The 7,751-nt window shown below is 49.7% G+C and overlaps 1 long non-coding RNA gene across 1 annotated transcript; it reads left to right on the top strand.

Annotated features, from left to right (window-relative positions):
• The first annotated feature begins 3,419 nt into the window (after positions 1 to 3,419).
• On the top strand, positions 3,420 to 7,730 carry LOC122695554. Its single transcript, XR_006341402.1, has 3 exons — positions 3,420 to 3,536; positions 5,682 to 5,718; positions 7,595 to 7,730. It is a non-coding gene; the product is annotated as an uncharacterized LOC122695554 (long non-coding RNA).
• The last annotated feature ends 21 nt before the right edge of the window (positions 7,731 to 7,751 follow it).

The following is a 7,751-nucleotide window of genomic DNA, read 5'->3' as shown; positions in this document are numbered from 1 at the left end:
GGATCTTCCTGACCCAGGGATCAAACCTGCCAAACCTGGATTGGCAGATGGAGTCTTTACCGCTGAGACACCTGGGAAGCCCATACTCAGTAATAAAAAGGAACAAATTACTGGTACAGGCAGCAACAGTGTGGATCAATCTCAAAAGCGCTGGATCAGACACAGAAGACAATGTACTGTGTTACATCATTTATATGACATTCTGGCAAACACAAAATATAGGGACAGAAAACAAGCCAGTGATTGCCATGGGCTGGGAGCAGGATGAGGGGATTGACTGTGAAAACATTTTTTGTTTTGATTGTGGGGGTAGTTCTGTGATTGTGTATGTTTGTCAAAATTCACATGACTCTGCACCTAAAAGGGATGAATTTTACTGTAAGTTATAGCTCCATTTAATTTTAAAAAATTTAAAAAAAAGATCAGGTACTAACTGACCATTCAAAGGGAGGAATTGTTTTTTGTTTTTATTTCTTGACCATGCACCATATGGGATCTTAGTTCCCCGACCACGGATTGAACTTGCACCCCCTGTGTTGGAAGCATGGAGTCTTAACCAGTGGACCCTCAGGGAAGTCCCCCAAGACAGTATTTGTGAGCCCTCTGGTCTTGCCCATTGTTCAGAGCCATTTCTGTGGTTTGCCACCAGGAACTCCAGATGGCACTGAGATATTACTGGTCACCCATGGACACTTGGACAGATTGGCCAAAATGAGTTTAATCAAGCGGTGATTTATAAGGAGAAGGGAAACCAACAAGGGTCAGCGAGGCACTCTGGGGCTAGAAGCAGTAGAGAGCCTCAGCTATCCTTAAACCTAAAGTGGTGAGGGGTGGAATGGTTGCTAGAACACAAAGAGAGCCCAGCCATAGGAGAGGGCCAAGGGGAGCAGAGGGCTCCCATGATCTGGAGAATCCCACGGACAGAGGAGCCTGGCGGGCTACAGTCCTTAGGGTTGCAAAGAGTTGGACACGACTTGACTAAACAGCAACACCTCTGCTGTGGCACCTTTGCCAGGAACCCCATCACCTCCCATCTACCACAGCCTCCACTCCCGCCCCCTCTAATCTATGTGCAAGAGCCCAAGGAAATGTACAATACCGCTTAAGATGCTCCCCCACTGAAATCACCTTGGGGCCCATGGTTAGGGTCAGTTTTCTCTGGGTCCCACTCTGACCTCCAAGGACCTGCACCATCCTGAGTCTGCTCTCCCTCCCCGGAGCCCCGAGCTTCCTCTCACACGGGTCTGCCTTTATTTCCTCAAAGCCTCCACGCTCTTTCTTCCTGAGATCTGTGTACAAGTTGTTCCTTTTGACTGAGACATACTTCTGCCCACTCTTCATGTCGCTGCCCTTCTCAGGCTTCAGGGTCCTGTCTCCTTTCCCAGGGGCTTCACTGGTGGTCCAGTGATCAAGACTCTGTGCTTCCACTGCAGGTGGCGTGGGTTTGATCCCTGATCAGGAGCCTCACAGGCTGCACAGCTCAAACCCGCTGCCAAAAGAAACTCTTCCTGAGCGATGTCTCATCCCCAGATGTCGCTATTTCATCCCTCAGTGTGCTTCCTAAAACTTTCACCACCATCTTCAATGTTTTTGCCTTTTTGCTTGATTTATGCCTCCTACTGAAATGCAAGCTTCATGGGGGCAGGGGCCAGCTCTATCACGTTCTTCGTATTCCCAGCACCCAGCACAGGCCTAGCACATAAAAAACTGAGTGAAGAGAATTCCTAGGTGATCACAGAAGATGGAGCCACGTTGGTAATCCACTTCAATCAATAGGAAAGGTAAATTTTCACCAACTGCTTCTTAGATTCAGTTTTTAGTTCCTTTGAGAGGATTTCAGGGCTTGCCAGCTGGCACAAGTGGTAAAGAACCTGCCTGCCATTGCAGGAGATGTTAAGAGACGGGGGTTCGATTCCTGGGTGGGGAAAAATCCCCTGGTGGAGGACATGGCAACTTACTCCAGTATTCTTGCCTGGAGAATCCCATGGACACAGGAGCCTCGAGGGCTACAGTCCATAGAGTCACAAAGAATTGGACATGACTGAAGCGACTTAGCACGCACACACAAGCCTTTGAAGTGGTGCAAGTTTTCTGGAGTGGAGATGGATAAAGAAGGAGGGTCAAGGAATATGATTCTGCCACTGTCTTTGTTTTATTTTAGCCACACCAAGTCTTAGATCTTCAATCTTCATTATGGCTGTGGGATCTAGTTCCCTGTCCATGGTTCGAACCCAGGCCCCCTGCATTGGGAGCTCGGAGTCTTAGCCACTGGACTGCAAGGGAAGTCCCCTGCCACTGGCTTTAGGGCATTCATTTGTTCCTTCATCAGGCATCTGCTATGTGCCAGCTGGAGTCCCTGCCCTCAAGGAGCTCTCAGTCTGCTGGGAGGTACATGGATTCCATGCAGGGGGCCCAGTGCTGCAATGGGAGCCCAGACAGCCAGTTCTCTTAGGCCTTGACTGCAGGCCTGAACTGACCCCTTGATCCCCCACCAGGAAGATAAGGCCCCTGGACTGTCTCCCCAGCCCCCATCAGGGCCCCTGCCAGAAGAGGGGTAGTGATAGGCAAAGAGTGGATTCTCCAGGTAAAAACGTTACAGTAGGGACTTCCCTGATGGTCCAATGGCTAAGACTCTATGCTTCCAATGCAGGAGTCCTGGGTTCTATCCCCGGTCAGGGAACTAGATCCCACATGCCACAGCTAAAGATCCTGCACGCCGCATCTAAGACTCACAACTGCCTCCCCGAAGTGACGATAATAATGATCCTAAGAGCAAATACTGAACAGTGCTCCCCTGGCCCAGGGCCCTCCCAACAACCCCACGAGGAAGTATGGAAGGAGTAAGAATGACGCCACTGGAGAACAAACACCCCCGCAGCAGGATCCTAAAGGTCACTGCTGACGGCAGGGATAACTGTAGGGATTTGAGGCAGACACGCGGCAGCACTTCCTGACCACAAGGACTCACGAGACTAACATAACTCCTCTTTCAGAACAGACCATTGTCTGGAACACACTCAGATGGTGTAGGGGGGAAGTGGGGGGCGGACACCGGATGACCCCACTCATCCAATGTATTACTGAGCGCCTTACCCCGCCAGAGGCTGACCTCAGGCGGCTGGAGGGGACAGAAGGGGTGAGACCTTTCAGTGCAACGTTAAGCCCAGCGCTGGAATGACGGGTCTGGGCACAGGGAGGGTAGAGGGGCCTGCTGCGGTGGGAGCACCCTAGCTGCGCAGCGTGTGGGGCCGGCGGATACCCCGAGGGCCCAGAGGCACGGGCTGGGCACTAGGCCCCTCCCCCAGCGTCACTCTCACAACCCGGAGCGCCGGGACCCTCTAACGTCAGCGCGGCCTGCGCATGCGCCGTCACTTCCGGTGGGCTGGGCCGGGGGCGGGGGGTGCACTCGTCCGGAGGGCGGTTCCATCAATTCCTCATCCTAGCTACCCGGCGCGGGGGGAGGGGGTCCGTATCTAAGCTCGGGTTCCAGGTCCAGGATCCGGGCTGCGTTCCCCAGGAGCTCGGGTGCGAGCTCGGTAAGCGTGCCTGGTCAGTGGGAAACTGATTCCCCCCAGGGGAATCACGGTACCCAAAGCTGGGAGGGGAGGGCGGCGGGGATATCGAAGCTGCCAAGGCTCCGACCATCAGCGCAGAGTCTTGATGCTCCTAACAGGAAACACCAGGGAACGGTCAGTGCCTGACCCACTGATGAGTGCTCTGGGGGTTACCAAGGTCGGGTCGTTGCTACTTCCCACCGCTGGGCTTGACTGTCTACCCTGCTTAGAGGAAAGGCCTGAAGTGGATTCATTCCAGGGCTGCTTGTCTGGTAGCTCAGCGAAGCTGAGAAATTTCCTTCTTCAAAGGCAGATCTGATTTTCTTCCTCCTGGAATAGTTTTAAAAGTATTAACTGTCTGCCCTGAAGGCACTGGGAGTGTCCCCACTGGCCAAGGAGCCAACCAGTCCAGGCAAAGGGCCCAGCACAGGCCTGGCATGTAGCAAGCACTCCACCCCGTCACCCCAGCCTCTATCCTCTGTCCCCTGCAGGCAGGACTAGGAGACTCCACCAACCTGGTAGAGTTGGTTGCCCAGCTCTAGCTCACCTCCTGCACCAGCCTCCTGAGATCTAGGGGCTCCAGCCTGAATCACTATGCCCAGTGCTCAGGCAGCAACAAGAATCCAGCCTTTGTGACAGGCTTACTTATCCCTGCCAGGCGATGCTTCCGTGGCTGGGGCAGGGAGCGGGTGGCTCCAGGAAGGGAGCGTATTTGGGTCATGCTGAGGATGTGGTCAGTGTGGCAAAGGTCCAAAGCTGGGTGATGACCTATGAGCTGGATGTTTTCAAATATGGGGGTCTGCTAAGTCAGCGGTACCCAACCTTTTAGGCACCAGGAGCCAGTTTCATAGAAGACAATTTATCCACCAGCCAGGATTGGGGGGGGGGGGGGGCTGTGATTTTGGATGATTCAAGTACATTACATTTATTGTGCACTTTATTTCTATTATTCTTACATCAGGTCCACCTAAGATCACCAGGTATTAGATCCCAGAGGGTGAGGGACCCTGTTCTAAGTCCTCACTGAAAGCATTTTTAACTGCGGGGGTTGGGGTGAATTTTCAGGTTGATGGATTTGCTTTTCATTGCTAGCATCCTCACTGCCCAGGTCCTGGCCCCCAGCGCTTTGCCCCTGCTTTTCTCTGTTCAGTTCAGTTCAGTTCAGTCGCTCAGTCGTGTCCGACTCTTTGCGACCCCATGAACTGTGGCACACCATGCCTCCCTGTCCATCATCAACTCCTGGAGTCCACCCAAACCCATGTCCATTGAGTCGGTGATACCATCCAACCATCTCATCCTCTGTCGTCCCCTTCTCCTGCTCTCAATCTTTCCCAGCACCAGGATCTTTTCAAATGAGTCAGCTCTTAGCATCAGGTGGCCAAAGTATTGGAGCTTCAGCTTCAACATCAGTCCTTCTAATGAACACCCAGGACTGATCTCCTTCAGGATGGACTGGTGGGATCTCCTTGCAGTCCAAGGGACTCTCAAGAGTCTTCTCCAACACCACAGTTCAAAAGCATCAATTCTTCAGTGCTCAGCTTTCTTTATAGTCCAACTTTCACATCCATACATGACCACTGGTAAAACCATAGCCTGACTAGACGGACCTTTGTTGGCAAAGTAATGTCTCTGCTTTTTAATATGCTGTCTAAGTTGGTCATAACTTTCCTTCCAAGGAGTAAGCGTCTTTTAATTTCATGGCTGCAATCACCATGTGCAGTGATTTTGGAGCCCAGAAAAATAAAGTCAGCCACTGTTTCCACTGTCTCCCCATCTATTTCCCATGAAGTGATGGGACCAGATGCCATGATCTTAGTTTTCTGAATGTTGAGCTTTAAGCCAACTTTTTCACTCCCCTCTTTCACTTTCATCAAGAGACTCTAGTTCTTCTTCACTTTCTGCCATAAGGGTGGTGTCATCTGCATATCTGAGGTTATTGCTGTTTCTCCCGGCAATCTTGATTCCAGCTTGTGCTTCCTCCAGCCCAGTGTTTCTCATGATGTACTCTGCATATAAGTTAAATAAGCAGGGTGACAATATACAGCTTTCATGTACTCCTTTTCCTGTTTGGAACCAGTCTGTTGTTCCATGTCCAGTTCTAACTGTTGTTTCCTGACCTGCATACAGGTTTCTTGAACAGCCGTGAAGAGACCCCACGTCCAAGGTAAGAGAAACCCAAGTAAGACGGTAGGCACTGAGAGAAGGCATCAGAGGGCAGACACTGAAACTACAGTCACAGACAACTAGCCAGTCTGATCACACCGACCACAGCTTGTCTAACTCAATGAAACTAAGCCATGTCGTGTGGGGCCACCCAAGACGGCCGGGTCATGGTGGAGAGGTCTGACAGAATGTGGGCCCCTGAAGAAGGGAATGGCAAACCACTTCAGTATTCTTGCCTTGAGAACCCCATGAACAGTATGAGAAGGCTCTTCTCTGGGGATTCCTTAAACTCCCTGGCTCCTGGGGGTATGTGTCCACAGGGCTGCAGAATGAAGAAATAAACAAATGGAAGGGGATTTGGTGGTTTGGGTGTGCTGACCAGACCCCTCTGGATCTCAGCCCCCCAACCTGTTTGTCCCTTAGACTCATTTTGTCCCCATCTCAATAAATGGCATCACCATCGCCCAGTTACTAAAGCCACACATTTAAGGCATTTCTCTGATTTTTCAGTCAATTCACCTGTATATCTTAGTTGTTGTTGTTCAGTCGCTAAGTGGTGTCTGACTCTTTGAGACCCCATGGACTGCAGCTCACCAGGCTTCCCTGAGAACCTTCACTATCTCCTGGAGTTTGCTCAAACTCATGTCCATTGAGTTGGTGATGCTATCCAACCATCTTATTCTCTGTTGCCCCCTTCTCCTCCTGCCTTCAATCTTTCCCAGCATCAGAGTCTTTTCCAAAGAGTCGGTCTTCCCATCAGGTGGCCAAAGTATTGGAGCTTCAGCATTAGCTCTTCCAGTGAATATTCAGGGTCGATTTCCTCTAGAATTGACTGGTTTGACCTCCTTACTGTACAAGGGATTCTGAAGAGTCTTCTCCAGCATCGCAATTCAAAAGCATCAACTTTTTGGTTCTCAGCCTTCTTTAGCTTAAATATTTCTCATCTCGCTCCACTGCCATCAGACCTGCCCTACATGATCACAAAAGCCTCCAGACTGATCTTCTTGCTTATACTTTTTATTTCTTTTTCTTTTTTTTTTTTTTTTTTTGGCCCCTTGGCTTGTGGGATCTTAATTCTCTGACCAGAAATTGAACCTGTGCTCCCTGCAGTGGAACTGTGGAGTCGTAACCACCAGACTGCCAGAGAAGTCCCATGTTGCTTCCACTCTTGCTCTCCTCTAATCCATGCTCCAAAATTGCCAGTGATATTTCACAACTGAAAATGAAAAGCCTTTTATTGGGTCTCTTTGTCTATTTGGGAACAAAATAAAATCCCCAGTTCTTTCCCATGGCACTAACTCCAGTTCCTCTCTTTTTTATCTGCTCCACTCCAGTTATGCCAGGCTCCCTTCAGTGTCTGATGTATGTCCAGCTTTTTCTGTCTTAGAATCTACAACCCTGTTAATTTCCTTCATAGCACATTTATTTATCCCTGCTAGAATGCATGCTACACAAGGGCAGAAACTGATTGTTCCTCAGCCATAGGATTTTTTTTCTTCTTCTTGAGTAAGCTATTGTATTAAAATATAACATATTCAGAGAAATGCATGTATCATAAGTGATTTTACTAATGAACACACCTGTGTGTAACCAACACCCAGATCAGAAAATAAAACACTCCCAGCCCCTCAGTGTCCCCCACATGTCTCCCCAATGCTAATATTACCCTGATTAGATTTGTTTTGCCAATTTTGAACTTTACATAAATGGAATTATAACACACACACACACACACACACACACACACACCCGCCCCAAATGCCCACATTCTAATCACCAGAATCTTTGAATATCTTACTTCACCTGGCAAAAGGTATTTTGCAGATGTGGTTAAATCAAGGATCTTGAAATGAGGCAGATTATGCTGGATTATTCAGGTGGTTCCAGTGTACACACAAGGGTCTTTAAAGTGGAAGAAAGAGGCCAAAGACGTCAGAGTGATCCATCGAAAGGTCATCTTCTGTTGGTGGATTTCAACATGGAAAAGGGTGGCTATGGGCCATGGAATATGGGCAGCCTCCAGAAGGTGGGAGC

The sequence above is a fragment of the Cervus elaphus genome, chromosome 5 (assembly GCF_910594005.1).
Source record: "Cervus elaphus chromosome 5, mCerEla1.1, whole genome shotgun sequence".
Classification (NCBI taxonomy): domain Eukaryota; kingdom Metazoa; phylum Chordata; class Mammalia; order Artiodactyla; family Cervidae; genus Cervus; species Cervus elaphus.
Note: the sequence above shows the minus strand (reverse complement) of the source record. Positions and strands in the feature narration are given on the sequence as shown.